The 6,000-nt window shown below is 41.1% G+C and overlaps 1 protein-coding gene across 1 annotated transcript in view; it reads right to left on the bottom strand.

Moving 5' to 3' along the window:
* Nucleotides 1-1,265: 1,265 nt before the first annotated feature.
* LOC147464084 (Nucleotide excision repair, TFIIH, subunit TTDA) overlaps nucleotides 1,266-6,000 on the bottom strand; it is a 44,152-nt gene continuing 39,417 nt past the window's right edge. The window contains exon 3 of the mRNA XM_086492687.1: nucleotides 1,266-1,737. The gene's annotated coding sequence lies outside the window, so the exon portion shown is untranslated. The remainder of the gene's footprint in view (nucleotides 1,738-6,000) is intronic.

Below are 6,000 nucleotides of genomic sequence, written 5' to 3'. Positions count from 1 at the left end.
CTCCACAAGACCAATGATTAACTTTCAAGCTTGATAAGGCTGCAATTGACTTGGCTCTGTTGCTACTCCTAGAAACTTGCACAATTCACACACATGCCAACACATGGTATAGCCTACTTGAAGTCAAGTTGAGATAATAAGCTTGCCATTCAAGACCACAAATTCGTACCACCACCAGGCCACTATATCACAAGTTTTAAGCTAAATTTGTCGAGAAAATTTTCGCGCACATGCCAACACATGGTATAGCCTACTTGAAGTGAAGTTGAGATGATAAGCTTGCCATTCAAGACCACAAATTCGCACCACAACCAGGCCACTATATCATGAAATTTTCTAAACAAAGAGTTTAAAGCGAAACTCTTTGTCATACAAAAGTAGCTCATTTGACTCTAGAAAGTTCATAATTTAGCACTCTGGTTTACACAGGTAAGAGAAGACATACGCAAACCTACTGCTTGAAACGGCACAGCAAGCTCCAAATAGAAATTGGGACCGAAAAATAGGTATCCAAAATGGATAGAATATTTTGACATGCAAACAACATTGCACTCACCAACCAATAGTATTAAAAATGGCCATTACCAACATCTAGATGAACCTATACTTAACAACATTTAACCCCCTATAACACAACAAAAAGTTTTTGCCCCCGAAAAACAAAAGGGTTTTGTTAATACATTGCAAAGCAACGATGGGCTCCTCAACAGGACCAGTAGCTTTGCTCATCTAAAGCTCTTGATGGAGCACTACTTATTGGAAACCATTGGCCAGTGCTGCAATAGCATATGAATATGCGTTACCTTGTACACGAAAACAGATATAGTCAATCATCAATGCAAATTGGAATTTTTGCTAGACCCTACAAAGAGAGCACCCGGATGAGGGGCCCTCTTCTATGTAGACCGAATGCACACTTGCACTTGTTACTTATATTCAATGCATGGAAAGAGAATAAAGGAAGGCAATGTTTGTGCATGAAACATCATGGCTGTTGACGGGAAATGTACACTACTTTCACACCCAAGAAAGAGCACGGCTTTTAAATAATTGTGGAGTCACTTCATTGCACACTGAAGGGAAATTATTTAACCTTCAGGCTGTTGCTACCTAAGACAATGAACTATATATACATATTAGTGATATAAATCCACAAGACCCTTTTTAGTGTTAAAAATCTGCAAGAACCTCTTTTGAGTACACCCAAAGATGCTTATGAAGTAGGTGACATCAGATTCAAACAGAGCTTTGACAAACACAAATCATAGTGCGCAAGTAAATGCTTTTATAGATACATTGCCATATTGTATCAGACTCTTTCAACTCACATACTTTGCACAGAACTTTGTTTATGTCGATAGTTCTGAAGGCAATAGAACCTGTTTGATAAACCCTACATGAAAAAGATAACTCATGTCTCCAATCTGAAAGTTCCTCATACTCTACTTCATGGGTGACAACCCATTGACTTCAGCCGGGTTACAAGCTTGGTTGCTCAACATTTGGATTACAGTTGAGTCATTTGATAACACCTTCACACTAAAATTTTGAGAATTGTGTGTGTGTGTGTGTGTGTGTGTGCACGCTGTAAGCGAACCTCAAAAGCAATCTCCATTCGCATGATTATATCCTGCATATTAAGCCTGAATATCATAAGTTGCACCACGCCTGGAACCTTAGCTTCAAAGAAGTTACTGCTTAACTCTTTGAAGCAGTTGAGCTCTTGATTGGCTTCCCCTACCCAACAAAAGAAAATAAAAATGAGACAGATTGAGGGTGTATTGTTTGAGGCAGATCCCTCCTTGTACTTTCTTTCAGCTAATAACCTTTAAGAACAGATGTATCCTATTGGTCAACTGGGAATATCTTTATCATTGAAAGAAAAAGAAGTTCTAAGAAACAATATAAAATCTGCCAAGACTAATTTTAGAAGAGTCCAGAGAACGCTGTGTACTAGTAACATACAAAAGATGCCCAAAAATGATCCAATTCAAGGACCACTAACATGATATACCTGCAAACATGTCAGAAAGGCATAGACTACCATAAAAAATGAGATACTAGTCACAGACCATTTAAAAACTAATAAGCTTCAGGATATACACGAGGGATCAAAAACATGAGGCTGAAATTCTCTGCCGTAGAAGCCTTTACATGTCCTCAATCCAAATTTGCTTCTCTAACCATCAAGCAAATTGTTATCGTCTGTCATGAACCATACACACAACCCTTCCCATAAGACTTGTATAATTCTATCTCATCATCCTTCTCAGGCATCACTTTCAGAACGAACTCAATGCATAATTGTAGACGTAAGGAAAACATATTCTGTCTCATCATCCTTCTCACGCATCACTTTCAGAACGAACCCAATGCATAATAGTAGACGTAAGGAAAACATATTCTGTCTCATCATCCTTCTCACGCATCACTTTCAGAAACAACCCTACGCATAATAGTAGACGTGAGGAAATGTTGTCTCTCTAACTCAATAGACATGCCATGCAAACCAAATCACTAACAAAGGCCAGAACAGCTAACATGACCAAGAAGCGCACATACACTGTGCACCTGTTAATAATGTTTCATGCAGCTAACCTTTTTATTATTGTTAAATACATTCTGTTGCAAGCGGGCAGCCCTCATCTGTAGAGTTTACCTCTTCAGCATTTTCACAGAGCAATAACCTCTAGTAAATGCTCCCTTGCAGACTACTAAAATAGCAGGTCTAACTAGAACATGCAGAACAATCAAATCATGCAAAGCAAGGACTACAAGCACAAAGCAGCTATAGAAAATCATCAAGTTTTCACGTGCTGCAGTGTTACCCCAATATGGAAGTTCTGTGTGTAAACAAGCGCCGAGAGGCATCACCTTTCCTGGACTTTTTGGGCAATAAATCGGCTTTTTCCGGCATGGTAGCCAGAGGAGTTCTTGGTGCATGTGCTGACACATTTGACACTGGTGCCAATGACCTGAACAACTAGGAGATGTTGGAAGAAGAGATGCCACGGCCTCAAAGAGTATTGCCTAGGGCTATGCCAGGAGTGTACAGAGAACACTATGGACACTCAATCAAGAGGATGGTCGAGAGGGCCTAGAGATTTTGGCACATCATTCGGGTCAAAGTGCAACCACATCACTAGGCTGACTGTGCATGACTTTTGGAGGCACCAAAGGCCTTTAAAGGCAAAGGTCAAATAACATTTTCATGGCCTCGAGATGCGAACAAGGCATTTGCTCTTGCACAGCAGTTTGATGCCGCGTTTTCCGCGGGCAACTTTGTGGAGGCTTCCAAGGATTGGAAAGCGGCTTCATACTTGAAGGGAAATGCAGAGACTTAGTCGTAGACCCTACTTTTGCATGGACAGGTGGTGTGGTTCGAGAGGTGGTTTGCCTCTTTGTGGTTTACTCCAAAGTATGAAACAAAGATCACAACAATTTGGAACCACTTGAGGATGATAAGAGGACGACACACTTGTGGCCTACAACCAAAACTTGGGATGCATTTATATAATTTCAGGCATGAAGTATGGAAAAAGTATGGTTCAGATCCCCAATAAATTCCATACGTGCCATCGCATATCGAACCCAAAAAAACCTGATACATGTGATAACTATATGGGGTTTGCAGCTCAAAAACTTGATTGCCACTGCTTAATAAATTGCACTCATTATTGTCCAAGGTAAATGCAGATAATGTTTTGGTTATCTTAAGCATGATAAATATGTTTGATCACACATACACAAACAATGTACGAGCATGAAAATATGGCACACAAGTACGGAAAAATTTATCCGTCTGGTGGCTTCTTTCCGGATGGTTCCACTTGAGGAGTGCTTTTGTTGTGCATTGCCTAGGAGTTACACAGTAATTGCCTGAACCACAAATCTCAAAGCAGGACAGCTACTCACTGCTCACGGGATCATTGACATATCAAACAGATCAGTCAGAAACCAAGTCAGCAGAGAAAGATACCAAAAAGAGAAAGAACAAGGTCAAGAAGTTTTGCAAAGAGAAAGCCGGCTGACACACCTCATTTGACCGCCGAGAGAAAAGGTTGAATGGTTCGAGCAAGGAGAGTATTACAATTGTGGTGAAATGAGCCACCGCACAGCCGAGTGTCTGAAGGAGGAAACGCAGGAAAACAAGGAAGAGACTTCGCTCGATCCTTGTCAAACCTTCGAGTGAATTTGAGAATTCAAATTTGTCAAAGTTAAGAGCGCCTTAACTTTTCTCAAGTCTCAAGGGGACTACAAGGTTCTATTTGCTTTAGTAGGATCAATCTCGACTCTCGAGAGTGGATACCATCATATCAAGATCGCTCCTAGAGATGTATAAAAGGTGATGCCATTTGGGCTCCCTAATGCTCTTGCAATGTTCAATAGGATGATGGACCGAAATTTTCGAGAGCATAGGTAGTATGTGGGCAGAATCTTTGATGAGTGTTCAGATTGCTGGGGGAACACAAATTGATGATCAACGGAAAGAAAACTGCGTTCTCTATCGAAGAGATACAGTTTTTGGGGTTTACTCTTTTGTCCATGACTGTAAGTATGGATCGGCTTAAGTTAAGCTCATTTGCAATTGGCCCCCAATGTAGAATCCATATGATGTATTCTTGGGCTTGTATACGTCTTATCAGAGGTTCATTCAAAATTTTGCCAAGATTCCTTTACCATTGCACACCCTTACTCAAAAAAGTGTGTCTACACAGATTAATTGTTGAATTTGTATTGATTCTACCAGACTTGCATAAGTCTTTTGAGGTTTACTAGTGACGCTTTTGGTAGCAATTTGGAAGCGGTTTGGATGCAAGACGGCCATGTGATAGCTTATGAGAGTCGGATGCTTCCTTCCGGAACTCTTGATGCACTAACACCAGTATCTAGTCATCTCATCCAGATAGAAATCTCAATGCACTAGATCACATTCATTTAGCCATCACTTATAGATCTCACCGACCTCCATTAGATGTTTGGATGCACTAAATTCATCAGATCATCGCACAAAATGCTGCAGACATTTCATCTTTTCAACATATCTCTAACAATACACACATGAAAGAGCACATGTTATCAAGTTCAATCTAGGAAATTTCCAAGTCGATGTACATTTTTTCATAAAGTCATATTCAATCTATGCAGCCTGTGACAAGGGAGTGGAGTGGCTCCCCGCTTGTGCAACACGCACTACACCAGAAGGAATAGGCACTGCTAAAAATCCAAAAGCCTAAAGGTACAACTCAAGATTGAAGAGATCTTCGAAGTTCTCCTCCCTCATCCTCTTTGCATTGAGGGACGGAAAAGCATGCTCTTGACCAAATTATCAGTGGACCTAGCTTACCCTTATGTTTTTTTTCTTGTGCCCTGGGACCAATTGGTTGTTGCACTATCCCCTCCCTATCCACCAGCACATCAATTTGAATCGTCAAAACTCTCTGATAAACTATCCCGACTTGAGAGGTGAATGGACGACTTCTCGCCATCGTGAGTCAACCTTGTCAAGTGGATGAGTCTTCAGATACTTCACATATTTTTCCTCCTTGGAGTACTTGATCAATCTTTTTATCTGTGTCGGCTTGCAACTAACATCAGTTTTCCGTCTTGTAGAGATCCCCCACCATAAATTTGCCATTATCTCCCGAATCCCCGGAAGGAAGCTTTCTCCTGTTGGATTCTTCTGCTCCCCCGTTGGATTGGGATGTTCATCTCTCCACAGATGAGTAGTCGGAGGGGTGTCGTCCCTCTCGGATCCACTGCTAGAACCCATGTGTGCTACAGAAAAGGATCGGTTCCTTCGTAGAAGAAGAATCGTATGAGCTCCCATACCACTATAATAGGCTTGGACACTCAAAGCGAGAAATCGATAGCAACACACGAACAGAAACTGCAAACAACTCAATTGAACTGGAATCGAGAGAGAGAGAGAAGAGGAGAGTCGACACAAAATGGTGGAGTCGCATTCCAGATGCACCGGCCCCAAAGACTCGATAATTC

The sequence above is a fragment of the Adiantum capillus-veneris genome, chromosome 2 (assembly GCF_014529385.1).
Source record: "Adiantum capillus-veneris isolate H3 chromosome 2, ASM1452938v2, whole genome shotgun sequence".
Classification (NCBI taxonomy): Eukaryota; Viridiplantae; Streptophyta; class Polypodiopsida; order Polypodiales; family Pteridaceae; genus Adiantum; species Adiantum capillus-veneris.
The sequence above is the reverse complement of the archived record's forward strand: the minus strand, read 5'-3'. Positions and strand labels throughout refer to the sequence as shown.